An 18,374-nucleotide genomic window follows, 5' to 3' on the forward strand; every position below is an offset into this window, starting at 1 on the left:
TGCCATTCCTTTCTGGTAGGGATTCTTCTTTCCATCTCTGGGCTAGTAGTATCTGTGCTGCTGTTGTCGCATAAATAAAAAGTCTTTTCTGTTCCTTTGGTATATTGGTACTTACTTACAATTCCTAATAAGAAGGCTTCTGGGTGTTTTGTGTGTGTGTGTGTGTTTTACAAAAGTTATTTCAAACTTATTTTTCAGTTCATTATCTATCATTTCCCAGAAAGCCTTTATTACTTTGCATGACCACTACATATGTGATAAAAGGTACCTTCTTTTTCTTTACATTTCCAGCAGGTATTCATACTTGTTCTATGCATTTTTGCTAGCTTACTAGGAGTCAGAGATGACCGGTACATCATTTTCATATAATTTTCTTTCAGCGTACTATATGCCGTAAATTTCAGGTCTGTTTTGCATAACCTTTCCCAATCTGCCACCTGAAGATTATGCCCCAATAGATTTCCCTTATTCTCATCTCCCTCCTTCCCTTCCAGTAAAATCAGAACAACCAAGGAGGCAAGAGGATGCAGACATGGCTAGAGGAAGGGTTGACAACTTTTTGAGGCTCATGGGCGCATTTGGATTTTGGAGCAAGGGCCATGAGTGTGACACCCCCCCCCATCACTTTTCTCACCTCTTCAGGATCAAACCGCTGTCTTCGGAGGGATATATAAATAAACTAGAAAGTACGTGCACATTTTGCCTTTTAAGGAATGTGGGTAAAAGTCAGCCCCAGTAGAATTATTCTGAGCCCTGAAAAGCACATAGAGCTGAAACCGGAAGTTGGGAAGAGCATCACTTGCCCCACTTCCTCCTTCAGCATTATGAAGTTTTCAATGCAGCTCATGACCAAGCGGGCAGTGAGCCCCCTTTGTGGGCACCAGGGCAAGACTTCAAGGGCACCATTATGCCCACAGATATTATGTTGACGAACCTGGGTTGAGAGAAATGTCAGCTCCCCCCAAGCAATATACCCTGATAATAGTCCATTAAGAAACTATGGTGTTAAGAAGTTTATAAATTTTGTGTGTGTGTGTGTGTGTGTGAGAGAGAGAGAGAGAGAGAGAGAGAGAGAGAGAAAGAAAGAAAGAAAGAAAGAAAGAAAGAAAGAAAGAAAGAAAGAAAGTTGTACACCATGGGTAGGCAAACTAAGGCCCAGGGGCCGGATGCGGCCCAATCGCCTTCTCAATCCAGCCCGTGGACGGTCCGGGAATCAGCGTGTTTTTACACGAGTAGAATGTGTCCTTTTATTTAAAATGCATCTCTGAGTTATTTGTGGGGCCTGCCTGGTGTTTTTACATGAGTAGAATGTGTGCTTTTATTTAAAATGCGTTTCTGGGTTATTTGTTGGGCATAGGAATTCGTTCATTTTTTTTTTCCTTTTCAAAATATAGTCCGGTCCCCCACAAGGTCTGAGGGACAGTGGACCGTCCCCTGATGAAAAAATTTCCTGACACCCACCCCCCAAGAGGAATCTGTCATGCTGGTGTCTCTAAGTCACCTTCAGAATCAGAATTTGCTGGCTGCATTCCATCATTTGGTGTCATTTTATAAATGTGGATGCCAGACCAGAGAACAATGTTCCTCCCGAATCTCCAAACACATAACATTGCTTTTCTATCAATGCTGTGGCTTTTTCATCAGCGATAGCAAAGAAACAAGCCCTCTTCTCCGGAACAAGCCTTGTTAATAATGTCGGCGAAGATTGAATTTGCCCTTTTTGCTATTATTTCCCCAGATGAGAGGTTTTAATATCATTAACAGAAAAATGAAATTGCTGGGGAACCGCCATTAACCTTCCCGCAGCGCAGGAGAGGCTTTCAGGGGTGAAATAAAATTGGATTTCATTTCCCACATCAGGTAGCTAAAATGCCTTGATGACTTGGCCTTTTCCATGCCCTCTGATTCCCTGGGCTGGCAATCTGCCAATGTCGGCATTAAAAAGTTGTCGTCTATGGAGCCAGGCTATGGCCCCATCTAGCTCAGTACTGTCTACACGGGCAGGCAGAAGCTCTCCAGGGTTTCAATAAGGGGACATTCCCAGCCCTACTTGGAGATTTTGGGGCTTGAACCTGGGACCTTTTGCATGCAGAGACGGTGCTCTGCATCTGAGCTACGGCCTTGTTGCAAATCAGAGACCACCAACCAACTATTATGGAAAGATGCCTTCTTAATTGCCTGCATAAGCTCCCCAGCACAGAAAAGTTTCAGCAGGCGTGCAGAGCAGTGTTTCCCCAAACTTGAGTCTCCAGCTGTTTTGGGACTACAATTCCCATCATCCCTAGCTAGTAGGACCAGTGGTCAGGGATGATGGGAATTGTGGTCCAAAAGCAGCTGGAGACCCAAGTTTGGGAAACATGGGTAGAGGTGAAAGCGGATGGTGCCTGCCAAATTTTATATTGGCAGAGCATTTTACTGGGTCGATGACATGGTCGATGATACAGTTTCTTGTTGCTGTCAGATGAGCCTTGGCAACTCACCAATGACACTCCTGTGGATAAGCTCAGTGTCTGAGCCAGGAGATAAGGCAGGCTTCCTCAAACGTGGCCCTCTGGATGTTTATGAGACTACAATTCCCATCATCCCTGACCACTGGTCCTGCGTGCTAGGGTTCATGGGAGTTGTAGGCCAAAAACATCTGGAGGGCTGAGTTTGAGGAAGCCTGAGATAAGGGTTTGGTCCCTAAGATACCTTGGACCTCAAGTTGCTCAGGGCTTTGTAAAATAAAGCCAAATGAGAAACCAAATTTGACAGGTTTGGCTATTCCTGAGCATAATCCAATCTAAATCTCAAGGATCAGGTCTAATTGATCCAGATGTGACCTTCCATCTGTCTTATCAAAGAGGTGGTGGTTACTTGGCTGTGCTGGAGGCAGTTGGTTACCATGGAAATTCAATTCCCCCATTAACCTGATTGGGGAAGACAACTGGGATTTTCCTGCCAATTGCCTCTCTGATTGAGCCGTCGAGCTTTGAAATGTGAAGGGGGGAAATGCGAGGCAAGGGTCAAGCTGAAAGCTGAGTCCAAAGCGCAGCGAGAGGATGTGCTTGGAATGAAGAAGGTCCCAGGTTCTCAACTTCTCACTGGGAGTTGCTGCTGAAAGAATTGCAATGAACTACCGAGCCAAGTTCAAGGTGTTGGAAGTGGCGCACATGTAGGAATGAGTTTAGGCACTAGGAAAAGGGAATTTTGTTTAGTTATTATCCTTCCTTGCTCACATTAGTGAGATCAGCAGAATGCCATCCTTTGCACCTTAAACTTGGAAGCTAAGGCGAGGTTGATTTAACCTTCAAGAAACAATAATCCAGGTTGCTTTAAGGGAGACTCGATTTCCCCTGGTATTACCCCTCTTCTCCCCCTTAGAAATAACAATCATATAACACACACTGTTTTGTGAAGAAATAAAAGTAGTATTTACTTACATAATCTAGCAGCAATCACAGTCGCAAAATGAAGGCAGGTTATAACCACTATCTAAATCACCAAAGGACAAAATGTAAGTTCAAAAACGGTGTCGGACTTGCAGTGCTCAGACATGCACATGTGGTCAGTTTGGAAGCATGATGAAGAAAGAGGAGGCTGCCCAGGAAGGAAGGACATATGCAGTGTTACAGCTTCCTGCCAAAGCAGACAAAGGAAGTGATCTCACATAGTTCTCTTTAAAATAATTTACATGAAAGCTCTGTGAGCTTCAGCCCCTTCACATGCCCATATCACAAAACATGAATTGTTGGTTTGACTGCAGTCATGTCCAGTGGCGTAGCGTGGGTTGTCAGCACCCAGGGCAAGGCAAGTAATTTGCGCCCCCTAACCCGTGGATTTGCATCCCCTAACCCTAACCCCCAGATGTTGCACCCGGTGCGGCCGGCCCCCCCTGCACCCCCCACGCTACGCCACTGGTCATGTCCCACTGTACAAAAGCCCCATACAGCTTAGGACCTGGATGCCTGACAGGTAATCTCTTCCTTTGTATGCCCAATTGATCCCAGAGCAGGACAGAAGAAGAGGAGGAGTTTGGATTTGATATCCTGCTTTATCACTACCCGAAGGAGTCTCAAAGCGGCTAACATTCTCTTTTCCCTTTCTCCCCCACAACAAACACTCTGTGAAGTGAGTGGGGCTGAGAGACTTCAGAGAAGTGTGACTAGCCCAAGGTCACCCAGTAGTTGCATGTGGAGGAGCGGAGATGCGAACCTGGTTCACCAGATTACAAGTCTACGGCTCTTAACCACTACACCACACTGGCTCCTGAAGGTGCCATTTCTCCAGGTGGTCAATTCCATGTGGTGTAGTGGCACCGACCCTCCAGTCACACCTCAAGCAGGCACTATCTATTTCCTGTTATATCTTCTGGGGTTGATGAGGCATGTGATCCTCACCTGCCCTGAGCCAGCTCCAGCTGAGGAATCGGGCAACTCTTCCCAAAGCTAACAAGCCCCACCTGACCTGCGAGTCCTTGCACTCCTTCCCTCCAAACTGGGAGCTGTTCCTTCTGGAATCCTGAAGTCACGGTTGGTACATCCCATTTTGCCACTTGAGGCAAAACTGGAAGTGCCACCCTCCTCTCCCACACCACTACCAGGTGCCACATTCACCACCACTTAGCCTCCTGCCTGTGGCACTGCAGCAGTGCTTGTCTCTGGGAAACGTGGTGTATTTACTGCCAAACATTGCAGGGGGCCTTTTCTGGGTGTTTGGCGTCGTTTTGGAGTGAATCGGATGGTGTCGGATTTTTGGCAAAATCCTGACCCCGGGAGTTAGGGTGCCAAGGGCTTTTTGTTGTTGTTTTTTGGTCTCTGGGAAACATAGTGTTTTCACTGCCAACTGTTGCATGGGGGCTTTTCTGGGTGTTTGGTGCCATTTTGGAGTGAATGTCAGATTTTTTGCGCAATGTGCCCCTCTAGTCCTCTCTACGTGGCCCTCAACTTTCTCCAGAACATCCCCTTTCTCCAGGCCAGGCCATCACAGTCCCTGCTCCATACCCTTCCATGAGATGTCTGAGGTGAACTCTCATAATTTTGCTCACCTGGATGGAGGATAGAGAGGTGTCTGCATGTGTGTAAATTTAGCCTCCTGTGCAAAGGTGATGTTTACATTATTGCCCTGGCCACTTTGGCCTCTGGCCACTGTCAGGTGGCCCCAGTAGATGGCCCAGAAGGGAAGATGAAAAAGCTTCCCCAACCCTGATGTAACAGAAGAAGAGTACTACCACTACTAGGCCTGCAGCTTATCTCTCAACAAGATGACAAGGTACGTCTTGCTACAGTTAGCTCTGCTTTAGAAAAAAACTCCTGACGGATTACTGCAGTGTGTTATTTATTGGGCTGCCTTTACAAACAGTTCGGAAACTCCAGCCAGTTCAAAGTACGGCAGTGAGGTTATTAATGAGGACTGGTAGATATGCAGTTCCCAAAGTTCCTTGGGGAAAGAGATGGACTCTGAATATTGTAGGAGAAAAGGGGGGAGTTTCCTAGTAACTCTCAGCACCCTTAACAAACTACAAGTCAGCAGATGGGACCCATCAGTGTTGTGGCATCTGCTGCCTCTGCCTCACTTGGCCTAATCGTAAGCCTGGCCGTGCCACCTTGACAGATTTCTCCAGAAGTATTATCAAAGTGACTTATGCAGTTTCAGAGACCAAACCAAATCCGCACAATTAATCAACTCCCAGAGGTTGTGGCTTCCTCAGAGCACGTGCAAAGACTAGTTTTGGAAGTTAACTCCTGGCTGGGGAAGGGTTCGTCGAAGAAATGCCGCAACCCCCCTGCGCTCTGCCTGTAGCCTAAAGCGAGTTCGCTTTCTGCTGTATTGTTTTATTGAGCTCCGTCACCAAAGATTAATGGGGTGAATTTGCATGCAATGCGGCGTATCATATCCAGGGTTCTCCTGCAGAGATGTGCAAATCTCAGGCCAACTACAACGAAGCTCAAAAACGTGAAAAAAGCAAAGTAGGGACAAGTTAGTGTAGGGTTCATAAATATCCCAGAAGTGTCTGTATGCAACATTAAAGTCCACTGACCTTCATGAAGTCAAACGGGTGTTCTGTCTCAGCTATATATTTTCCTAACCAGACCTCTGCAAAATGGCAAGCACACATGTTTGATGTTAGATGAGAGATCCCGGCTGGACCAAGGCTGTATATCTGGGCATTTGAGAGAGCACAGGTAGTAAAATGTTACAGATAGGTAGCCGTGTTGGTCTGCCATAGTCAAAATAAAAAAATTCCTTCCAGTAGCACCTAAAAGACCAACTAAGTTAGTTCTTGGTATGAGCTTTCGTGTGCATGCACACTTCTTCAGATACACCTAGGTGCTATTGGAAGGAATTTTTTTATTTTGAGGTAGTAAAATGGTTATTTGAGCAAGATGTAGGGCGTTAACTATATATATATATATATATATATATGTTTTCGTAGATTTTCACGGGTACAGGAATGCAGGTTTTGGTGTCCTCGGGTGTCTTCCCGTGTAAAAGTTGGGGTGTCTAGGCGACGTTTCGACGAGGTCTCACTCGTCATCTTCAGGCTGGTGCTTTCGGCTTCTTGTTACTGGAACAGAGCGGGATCTCAGTGTTTGAGTTCCTATAAATACTGTAGAGGGGTGTGGTGTATTGCCTCAAAAGTTCTGGGCAGAGGGGAAGTTCCCAGGCTAGTGTTCTTTTCTTCTTTTGTTCCTTAATTACTTGAGGGATATCTTGAGTGATTTCTTGAGTGATATTCTGAGTACCACTTAGGTGGGTCATTAGGTGTGGATTAGTTGCTAAAGGCATGGCCCTCCTTCCTTATATCAAAGGCACTACAGATAAAATTAGCAAAATCCTCCATAAACACAATATCAAAACAGCCTTTTGCACCAACCAAAAAATAGCCAATATCCTCAGAAACCCCAAAGATAAAATCCAGTTGGAAAACCAAGGGGTCTATGAAATACCCTGCAAAGTCTGCCCAGCCACGTACATTGGACAAACAAACAGACGAATAAATGCACGTATCGCAGAACACAAGAATGCCGTCAAAAAAGAAGAAAAATCTTCCTCTCTTTTCCAACACATGAAAGAAACAGGACACGAAATTAATTTTGCAGATTCCAAATTGCTCTTTAACATGGAACATCACCACAAGAGAATAATCATGGAAGCCATCGAGATAGAGAAACACCCTCACAACATGAACAAGCGTGACGACACGTCCCGCCTGCCAGACATCTGGAAATTAGCCCTCCCCACAAAAACCGACACCAGATCCAGAGGCACACAGAACGCCACCACCAATCAACCACACCAGACCCAAACCCAGACCCTCTCCACAGATAAATTACAGACACCATCCAGTAACCAAACCATAGTGGCACCTCCGGATGCTGCACCCCCCTGCAATCCCTACACAGATCTGGCTGGCACAGGGCACAAAACCACAGCTCGCCCCTATACACGAAGCCAAGCCAAAGCACAACTAAGTGCAGTACAGCCATCTTCCCAGAAAAACTCTTCACAAATTCAAGAGGTCAAGACACGAAGGCTTTAGCAACTAATCCACACCTAATGACCCACCTAAGTGGTACTCAGAATATCACTCAAGAAATCACTCAAGATATCCCTCAAGTAATTAAGGAACAAAAGAAGAAAAGAACACTAGCCTGGGAACTTCCCCTCTGCCCAGAACTTTTGAGGCAATACACCACACCCCTCTACAGTATTTATAGGAACTCAAACACTGAGATCCCGCTCTGTTCCAGTAACAAGAAGCCGAAAGCACCAGCCTGAAGATGACGAGTGAGACCTCGTCGAAACGTCGCCTAGACACCCCAACTTTTACACGGGAAGACACCCGAGGACACCAAAACCTGCATATATATATATATATATATATATATATATATATATATATATATATATATGTCAGGGGTTCAGAGACAGAGACACAGGTGAGGGAGGAGACGGAGAGCGACGAGGAAGAATCCCAGGACAGTGAGGAAGAGGATGACAATGACTTGAGATCTTCCATGAGTCTCTCAAGTGAATCGGAGGATTCTCAGGAGGGGGCGCCCCTAGTCAGGACAAGAAGGGTCACAGGGGGGACCTGCCAGGAGCAGGGAAGCAGCAGGGAAACCCCGAGCGGGAGTGGGAGATCGGGGCCGGCTTCCCAGCAGGAACGAAGGGAAGAGAGGGGGGTTCCCAGTGTGACACACGGAGCGGAGCAGGAAAGAGACAGGGGAAGGAGATCTGGGGAGAACGTCCTGCCGGAAGAGGGGGAGAGTAGTACAGGGAGTAGTGTCAGTGTCAAAAGGAAGGTCAGGGGTAGCGAGCGCGCGCCAAGTTCAAATGTGGAGGCGCGCGGAAATGGAGAAAGCCCGGAGGAGGAGCCCAGCCCCAAAGCACGAAGGAGGGGGGAACAGGCATCTCAGGAATCCGCTTCGGGAGAGAGCAGGAGGGAAGGAACCCAGGGGGGCAGAAAGACCCTGCGGAAAAGGAAAGACAGGAAGCGGTGGTCTAGCACAAGCCTCATAAGTTGGTGCAGGGGCGGGGACGAGTCAGAGGGGACTTCAAACGTCTGACGTTAAAGACACGGGGCTGCACGCCTCGGTTGTGGAATCTATAATGAACTGCAATAAACATCCCTGTATATAAGAAGAGCTTGGCGTTGGTCTTTTGTGAGCTGAGACCTGAGGCAGCCTCTGACAGTAAGTCCCCTCCAAAACTACGCAAAATTTTTTTTTGCAAAGCTCACGAAGTTTGGCAGCCCTGAGTATGGAGCAGCAGATAGCTGAGCTACGCAACGCAGTCTCCCGGCTTACCACTGAGGTAGTGGTCTCCCAGAAGAAGGGGGAAGAGGCAGAAAAGCGGTGCCAAGATCTGCAAGCCAGGTGGGATCATGCATGCCAGGTGGGGTTCCCGGGGACCAAAGCGGCTGGAGTAGCACTGGGCAGAAGAGGGGGCAACTTGGTAGCCCACTTCGATGGGAACCTGCAGCAATACCCCAGTTTTAAAGCAGACGTAGAATATGCGTTGCACTTGCTTCGCGACGACTTTAAAGATGAGGAAGAGAAAGTGGGGTTCATTGTGTCCCACTTGCATGGGGAAGCGAGGGCTTGGCTGCGCAATCTGTGGCGTGAGGATTGTCCTGCTCGAAGGGACTCTGATGAATTTATCAAATGCATGGACGCTTGCTTCCAGTCTAGTGTGGATGTGGATGTGGCACGCCATCAGATCCATGGTTTAAGGCAAGGCAAGGCTTCCGTACGTCAGTATCATGCTCGCTTCTTCGCCTTGCTGAATGTGCTGCGCTGGGAGAAGGATTCTTTGGCTGTCAGAGACTTATTTTGGGAGGGGCTATCTGGCCCTGTGAAGGACGAGCTGGCTAGGGGGGACAGACCTAAAACCCTGGCAGACGTGGTGCAGCGAGCGCTTGCCATTGGAGTGCGCCAGGAAGAACGCCCTTGGCGCAATGAGGGGGGTAGCCAGCTTCACGCACCGCCCAGAGTGCCTCCTTTCTTTCCCAGAGATCCAGGACGTCCGCGTCTCTCCCCTCAGCTGCAGCCAGGGGAGGAGCCTATGGAACTGGGGAGTGCTAAGGCTCAGTCAGTGGCCGGAGCCCCAGCGTCCGGAACAGTCAAGAAGAAGCCTCCTAGAGGGAACAGGAAGTGTTACATCTGTGACTGTGCAACGCACATGGCGAAAGAGTGTCCCCAGAGGCTCCGGCAGCACACTGCAGCCTTGGCAACAGTAAATGCAGCAGCACAGCATGAAGAGCTGTTTCAGGGAAACGACAATGCCTGGCTGGAATCAGCAATGTTGGGGCACAGCCAGGCAAGTCAGTAGAGCAGTCCCCAGCGCTTTTGCAGCCTACAGACCCCCTGCCACCCAAACCTGTAGTGCAGCTCACTGCAACCCTCCAGCTACCTAATGGACGCACCCTGGAGGTCCCCATCACAATTGACAGTGGGAGCAACGCAGACTTCGTGGGGGTGCAGTTCGTCAAGCAGCATCGCATAGAGCTTCTGCCAGCCACGCTGCCATTGAACGTCGTCACAGTGGATGGCAGGAAACTGCTGGGGGGGCAAGTGGTACAACAGACGCCGCCCATGGTGATGCAGATTGGCAATCACCGAGAAGTCATCAGTTTCAACGTCACCCGCCTGTCAGACACGCCTATAGTGTTAGGCATGAGTTGGCTGGATAGGCACAGCCCGACCATGGCGTGGTACCAGCGGCAGCTCACCTTCGGCTCGTCCTATTGCGCGCAGCATTGCATCCAGACCGGTCAGGAGGAGGAGGGCCAAGAGGAGGGGCAGCAGCTACGTCTCAGCATGGCGCAAGCAGTACCCCTCAAGTACAAGGGGTTTTTGGAGGTTTTCTGCGAAAAGGAGGCTGACCAATTGCCACCTCACCGGCCCTACGATTGCGCTATTGACCTCTTGCCAGGGACAACGCTGCCGCCTGTGAAGCTGTATTCCATGTCCGAGGAGGAGCTGCAGGAGCTCCGGGAATTCATAGACCACAATCTGCAGCGGGGATTCATCCGAGAATCGAAGGCTGTAGGGGGCAGTCCTGTGTTTTTTGTGAAGAAGAAGGACACGCCCCAAAAGAGGCTCATCGTAGACTTCAGATTCATAAACTCAAAAACAAAGCCCGCGGCCTTTCCCATGCCCAAGATCGACGACCTGCTCGCGACGGTGCGGAAAGGGAAGATCTTCACCAAGTTGGATCTCCGCGGAGCTTACAATCTCATACGTGTGCGAGAGGGTGATGAGTGGAAGACGGCCATGTTCACGCCGTTGGGCACCTACGAATACAGAGTTATGCCGTTTGGTCTCCAAAATGGCTCCCACTTTTTCCAAGCTTTTATGCATCATGTGCTGGCGGGACTCCTCTACAAGAAGTGCGTATGTTTCCTCGACGACATTCTGATCTTCTCAGAATCGCCGGAGGCTCACGAGAGCGACGTGAAGGAGGTCCTGCAGAGGCTACGGGAGCACAGGCTCTACGCCAAGTTGGAGAAGTGCCAATTCGACGTGACGGAGGTGGATTTTCTGGGCTATAGGCTGTCCGACAGGGGACTAGCCATGGACAGTGCCAAGGTCCGCGCGGTGTTGGACTGGAAGAGCCCGCGAAATCGGAAAGAGGTCCAGAGGTTCGTCGGCTTCGCCAACTTTTACCGCAAGTTCATCAAGGGTTTCGCCAAGGAGACGGCAGCTATCACGGACACTCTCAGCTCCAAGAAGAAGAAGTTCACCTGGACGGACCAAGCGGAGCAGTCCTTCAGGAGACTTAAGAGTCTCTTCGCGTCCGAAGAACAGCTGCTACACGTGAATCCTGGCAGGCCCATGAGGGTGGAGACTGACGCATCTGACAGAGCGGTGGGGGCCGTCCTCTTACAGGAAGACCCGCAGGGAAACTGGAGGCCCTGTGCTTTCTACTCCCGGAAGCTCAGCAAGTCGGAGCAGAACTACACCATTTGGGACAGGGAGTTGCTGGCCATCCACGCAGCTTTCAAGGCGTGGAGGCACTTTCTCATCGGAGCCAAGCACACCGTGCAGGTCCGCACGGACCACAAGAACCTAGAGTACTGGCGCACGGCGAAGCTACAGAGCCAGAGGCACATACGCTGGGCAGAGTTCTTTGCGGATTTCGATTTCAGGATAGAGTACATCCCAGGCGACAACAATGTCATAGCAGATGCGCTCTCCAGGAAACCGCAGTATCTCGAGGCAGCGGCACCGGTGGCAGCCAAGCACATTTTTGCACCGCAGGCGTGGGCGTGCGCTTCAGCCGCCGTGGACCTGGAGGCGGTGCGTCACGCGTTGCAGGCGGATCCATTCACACAGTCCAAGATGGAAGAGGTGCGGAGGGGCACAGCGAAGGACGACGAGTTCCAGATACGCGACGGCCTGCTGACCCGTAAAGGTGCTCTCTACATTCCGGGAGACGATCTCCGCGCGAAAGTTCTGCAGCAGTTGCACGACGCACCCAGCGCTGGCCACTTCGGCAAGGAAAAGACGACAGAATTAGTGGCCAGAGACTTTTGGTGGCCCCAGATGCGAGGGGAGGTCGCGGAGTACGTCGCCAGGTGTGACACGTGCCAAAGGTCCAAGCCAGTGCACCAGAAGCCAGCGGGACTGCTGGAACCACTGGAAACGCCACTGCAACCGTGGGAGAGGGTGGCGCTGGACTTTGTCACTGATCTGCCCAGTTCGCGAGGCAAGACGGCGGTGCTTGTGGTTGTAGACCTGTTCACCAAGATGGCGCATTTCATTCCTTGTGCGAAGGTGGCGACAGCGGAGCAGACAGCCAAACTGTTCATCGACCACGTGTTCAAGGTGCATGGGTTGCCACGGTCCATTCTGTCCGACAGGGGGCGCCAGTTTGTGTCCAGTTTCTGGCGGAAGCTCCTAGGGATCCTGCACGTCAAAATCAACCTGTCGTCGGCGAGACATCCGCAGACCAACGGCCAAGCAGAGAGGGTCAACGCGATCATGCAGCAGTACCTGAGATGTTACGCCAATCAGCGACCCGCGGCTTGGGTGGATTACCTGCCGATGGCTGAGTTTGCCTACAACAACACGAAGCACGCGTCTACGGGGGTGACGCCGTTCTTTGCTAACAATGGAAGGCATCCCAGAACCTTCCCGGGGCTCGTAACGACGGGGGAGGGGGAGCCACAGGAAGCCGACCATTTCGCAGCAGAATTGCAAGAGGTGCACGACGAGCTACGGAGACATTTAGAGCTAGCTAAACAAGCCTATAAGGTGCAGGCGGACAAACACAGGAGGGAGGGGGAAGACATCCAGGTGGGAGACTGGGTATGGTTAGCGGCCCAAGCGGTGCCGGCCAAGTCGTTAGCTAAAAAGAAGCTAGGACACAGGCAACTAGGGCCGTACCAAGTTGAGGCCAGGATCAATCCCGTAGCGTTTCGATTGACCCTCCCCGAGGGTTCCAGAATGCACCCGGTCTTTCATAGGTCGATGCTCACCCCCTACAAGGCCCCACACAGATTTCAGGAGTCAGGGACGGCACCAGAACCAAGCAGGGAGTCGCCCAAGAGGGGGAGGTCACCTAAGGACGAACCAGTCAACGAGGTCACAGAGATTCTGGACTCGAGATGGGGGGAAGAGGGAGTAGAATATTTTCTCGCCAGGGAGGGCGCCCCGGCCAGCACCAACAGTTGGGTGCCAGACTACGCTTTGGACGAACCCCTCCTCAAGGACGAGTTCCATGCCCTTTTCCCACACAGGCCCATGCCAGCACAGTTTTTCGACGATTGGCTTTTTACGCCCACACTTTCCGCCAGCACCTTCCGAGGGTTCTCCTCCGCAGAGGAGACGACGCCAGAGTCGAGCCCTCCAAGGGGATCGTGTTCGGGGGTGGACACCGACCCTTCTTACTGGTGGGACGATCAACCAGAAGAGGACTGGCGCATGAGGTGGCGGGTGGGTCCTTGGCAAGCAGACCCCACCCAGGCAACAGGGGGAGGGGAGGACGTGAACATGTTGGGAGAGGACAATGGGTTCGAGTACACAAACAATGAACTGGAAGCAGAGGAGATCGACGTCGACGACCTGTGTCCGGCAGCGACCTCCGCAACGACGGAGCCCCCGGAACCTGCGCCCGAGCAGCGGGAGGGGGGAAGGGGGGGCTTCGAGGGGGGGATGGATGTCAGGGGTTCAGAGACAGAGACACAGGTGAGGGAGGAGACGGAGAGCGACGAGGAAGAATCCCAGGACAGTGAGGAAGAGGATGACAATGACTTGAGATCTTCCATGAGTCTCTCAAGTGAATTGGAGGATTCTCAGGAGGGGGCGCCCCTAGTCAGGACAAGGGGGGTCACAGGGGGGACCTGCCAGGAGCAGGGAAGCAGCAGGGAAACCCCGAGCGGGAGTGGGAGATCGGGGCCGGCTTCCCAGCAGGAACGAAGGGAAGAGAGGGGGGTTCCCAGTGTGACACACGGAGCGGAGCAGGAAAGAGACAGGGGAAGGAGATCTGGGGAGAACGTCCTGCCGGAAGAGGGGGAGAGTAGTACAGGGAGTAGTGTCAGTGTCAAAAGGAAGGTCAGGGGTAGCGAGCGCGCGCCAAGTTCAAATGTGGAGGCGCGCGGAAATGGAGAAAGCCCGGAGGAGGAGCCCAGCCCCAAAGCACGAAGGAGGGGGGAACAGGCATCTCAGGAATCCGCTTCGGGAGAGAGCAGGAGGGAAGGAACCCAGCGGGGCAGAAAGACCCTGCGGAAAAGGAAAGACAGGAAGCGGTGGTCTAGCACAAGCCTCATAAGTTGGTGCAGGGGCGGGGACGAGTCAGAGGGGACTTCAAACGTCTGACGTTAAAGACACGGGGCTGCACGCCTCGGTTGTGGAATCTATAATGAACTGCAATAAACATCCCTGTATATAAGAAGAGCTTGGCGTTGGTCTTTTGTGAGCTGAGACCTGAGGCAGCCTCTGACAATATATATATATATATATATATATATATATATATATATATATATATGCAGGTTTTGGTGTCTTCGGGTGTCTTCCCGTGTAAGAGTTGGGGTGTCTAGGCGACGTTTCGACGAGGTCTCACTCGTCATCTTCAGGCTGGTGCTTTCGGCTTCTTGTTACTGGAACAGAGCAGGATCTCAGTGTTTGAGTTCCTATAAATACTGTTGAGGGGGTGTGGTGTATAGCCTCCAACGTTCTGGGCAGAGAGGAAGTTCCCAGGTTAGTGTGCCTTTTCTTCTTTTGTTCCTTAATTACTTGAGGGATATCTTGAGTGATTTCTTGAGTGATATTCTGAGTACCACTTAGGTGGGTCATTAGGTGTGGATTAGTTGCTAAAGCTTTCGTGTCTTGACCTCTTGAGCTTGTGAAGAGTTTTTCTGAGAAGATGGCTGTACTGCACTTAGTTGTGCTCTGGCTTGGCTTCGTGTATAGGGGCGAGCTGTGGTTTTGTGCCCTGTGCCAGCCAGATCTGTGTAGGGATTGCAGGGGGGTGCAGCATCCGGAGGTGCCACTATGGTTTGGCTACTGGATGGTGTCTGTAATTTATCTGTGGAGAGGGTCTGGGTTTGGGTCTGGTGTGGTTGATTGGTGATGGCGTTCTGTGTGCCTCTGGTTCTGGTGTCGGTTTTTGTGGGGAGGGCTAATTTCCAGATGTCTGGCAGGCGGGACGTGTCGTCACGCTTGTTCATGTTGTGAGGGTGTTTCTCTATCTCGATGGCTTCCATGATTATTCTCTTGTGGTGATGTTCCATGTTAAAGAGCAATTTGGAATCTGCAAAATTAATTTCGTGTCCTGTTTCTTTCATGTGTTGGAAAAGAGAGGAAGTTTTTTCTTCTTTTTTGACGGCATTCTTGTGTTCTGCGATACGTGCATTTATTCGTCTGTTTGTTTGTCCAATGTACGTGGCTGGGCAGACTTTGCAGGGTATTTCATAGACCCCTTGGTTTTCCAACTGGATTTTATATAATCATGGAATGCCATCGAGATAGAGAAACACCCTCACAACATGAACAAGCGTGACGACACGTCCCGCCTGCCAGACATCTGGAAATTAGCCCTCCCCACAAAAACCGACACCAGATCCAGAGGCACACAGAACGCCACCACCAATCAACCACACCAGACCCAAACCCAGACCCTCTCCACAGATAAATTACAGACACCATCCAGTAACCAAACCATAGTGGCAACTCCGGATGCTGCACCCCCCTGCAATCCCTACACAGATCTGGCTGGCACAGGGCACAAAACCACAGCTCGCCCCTATACACGAAGCCAAGCCAAAGCACAACTAAGTGCAGTACAGCCATCTTCCCAGAAAAACTCTTCACAAATTCAAGAGGTCAAGACACGAAGGCTTTAGCAACTAATCCACACCTAATGACCCACCTAAGTGGTACTCAGAATATCACTCAAGAAATCACTCAAGATATCCCTCAAGTAATTAAGGAACAAAAGAAGAAAAGAACACTAGCCTGGGAACTTCCCCTCTGCCCAGAACTTTTGAGGCAATACACCACACCCCTCTACAGTATTTATAGGAACTCAAACACTGAGATCCCGCTCTGTTCCAGTAACAAGAAGCCGAAAGCACCAGCCTGAAGATGACGAGTGAGACCTCGTCGAAACGTCGCCTAGACACCCCAACTTTTACACGGGAAGACACCCGAGGACACCAAAACCTGCATTCCTGTACCCGTGAAAATCTACGAAAACAAATATCTCACCTCTACGGGGAGGAAACCTTCCAGCTGACAAGAACCTACGAGAAACTAGAAATCCGAAGAGCCACCATCTTATGTGATCTCTTGTTCCTACGCAACTGCCAAGACAACAACTTAATTCCCACATGCTTCCAACTTAAATTCCACTCTAAAACCCCAGCTACCGAAAGGATCCTGAAACGAACTGAACTATCCCTAATCAGAAACGAACTACATAAGAAAAGATACCTACTAAACCAAACCAACAAAGATCTGCTCACTCTTCACCTCAAACTCTGTAACAAAATCCACCCTGCACTCTGGGACAAATGCAAACAACTAGCCGTCTGGAGAGCTGAAACTGAGACCTCACATAAGACAGACACACACACCAACAAACTCCACAAACTAGAGAGACGCCAGAAGCCCAGCCACCCTCCACAACAACCCATGAAACAAACAGTACATAACATATCAGACAGGATCCTCACCTCAACTGAAACCAAAGTACTCTCCAAAGGTTTCAACTTTGCAGTTACCCCGAGACGCATCCCCACGGAAAACATCATATGCGGAGTCGAAGCTAGCCTAACCAAAATCAACCCAGATGAAGCCAATAAAATCAGACTTGAAGTCACCAACATCCTCTGCTCCAGCAAACCACCCAGAAGCAATTTACACAAAGAAGAACAGAAAGCACTCACCAACCTGAGGAAAGACAACAACATAATCATTCTCCCAGCAGACAAAGGTAATGCCACTGTTGTGATGAACACATCGGACTACCAAGCAAAACTATCAAATCTACTCCAAGACCCTACCTACCAACCTATAAAAACAGATCCCACCACCTATCTGGAAAAAACCACCAAATCCAAAATAAAAGCCTCTCCTATTAGTGAAGAAATCCAGCTAAGAATCATCCCCAGAGAAAAATCATCCAGATGCCCCAAACTCTACGGCCTCCCCAAGATACACAAAGAAGGAACACCACTCAGACCAATAGTCAGCTCCATAGGCTCACCTCTACAAAATCTCGCTAAATTTCTCGCTAAGCAACTTCAGCCCTATGCAGAATCCATCTCTTCACACGTTACAAACTCCTTCCAGTTCATAGAAACAATAAAGAAGCAAAACCTACATCCCGATGACCTACTTGTGAGCTTCGATGTTGTATCTCTCTTCACACAAGTGCCCATTAATGAAGCCTTGACAGCCATTCAAAACAAATACAATCCCCCCGAATACATCCTGGACCTGACCAACCACTGCCTAACCAACACGTACTTCATCCACAATGGACAAAGATACAAACAGATAGAAGGAGCACCTATGGGATCACCCCTCTCACCGGTCATCGCAAATCTGTACATGGAACACTTTGAAACCAATGCTTTAGACAAGTCAGAACACAAACCCAAACTTTGGCTCAGATATGTTGACGACACCTTTGTAATTTGGCCACACGGGAAAGAAAAACTAGATAGCTTCCTCACACATCTCAACAGCCTACACCCCAAAATACAATTCACTATGGAAATAGAAGCCAACAACCAGCTTCCCTTCCTTGACGTCCTAATCTACAAAAAACCTGATGGCTCCCTAGGACACACTATCTACCGGAAAAAAACACACACCAACCGCTACTTACATGCTCAATCACACCACCACCCTGCACAAATAAACTCCGTAGCCAAGACCCTCATCTCCAGAACCAAACGCCTGGCTGACAAAGACCACTTGACAACTGAGTTACAGAATCTCTCAAATGTGTTAATCGCCAATGGATACCAGCAAAACAGGGTTAGGAAGCTAATCCAAAAAGAAACACCCCCCAAAAACCAAGACACGGAAGAAAACAATGGCATGGCCCTCCTTCCTTATATCAAGGGCACTACAGATAAAATTAGCAAAATCCTCCATAAACACAATATCAAAACAGCCTTTTGCACCAACCAAAAAATAGCCAATATCCTCAGAAACCCCAAAGATAAAATCCAGTTGGAAAACCAAGGGGTCTATGAAATACCCTGCAAAGTCTGCCCAGCCACGTACATTGGACAAACAAACAGACGAATAAATGCACGTATCGCAGAACACAAGAATGCCGTCAAAAAAGAAGAAAAATCTTCCTCTCTTTTCCAACACATGAAAGAAACAGGACACGAAATTAATTTTGCAGATTCCAAATTGCTCTTT

At 49.7% G+C, this 18,374-nt stretch overlaps 1 protein-coding gene across 1 annotated transcript in view; it reads right to left on the bottom strand.

The window, feature by feature from the left end:
* AURKAIP1 (aurora kinase A interacting protein 1) overlaps positions 1-18,374 on the bottom strand; it is a 155,656-nt gene that overhangs the window by 124,314 nt on the left and 12,968 nt on the right. The gene's annotated exons all lie outside the window — the stretch shown is intronic.

Source organism: Podarcis liolepis (genome assembly GCF_965112155.1).
Source record: "Podarcis liolepis genome assembly, chromosome: 7".
NCBI lineage: Eukaryota > Metazoa > Chordata > Lepidosauria > Squamata > Lacertidae > Podarcis > Podarcis liolepis.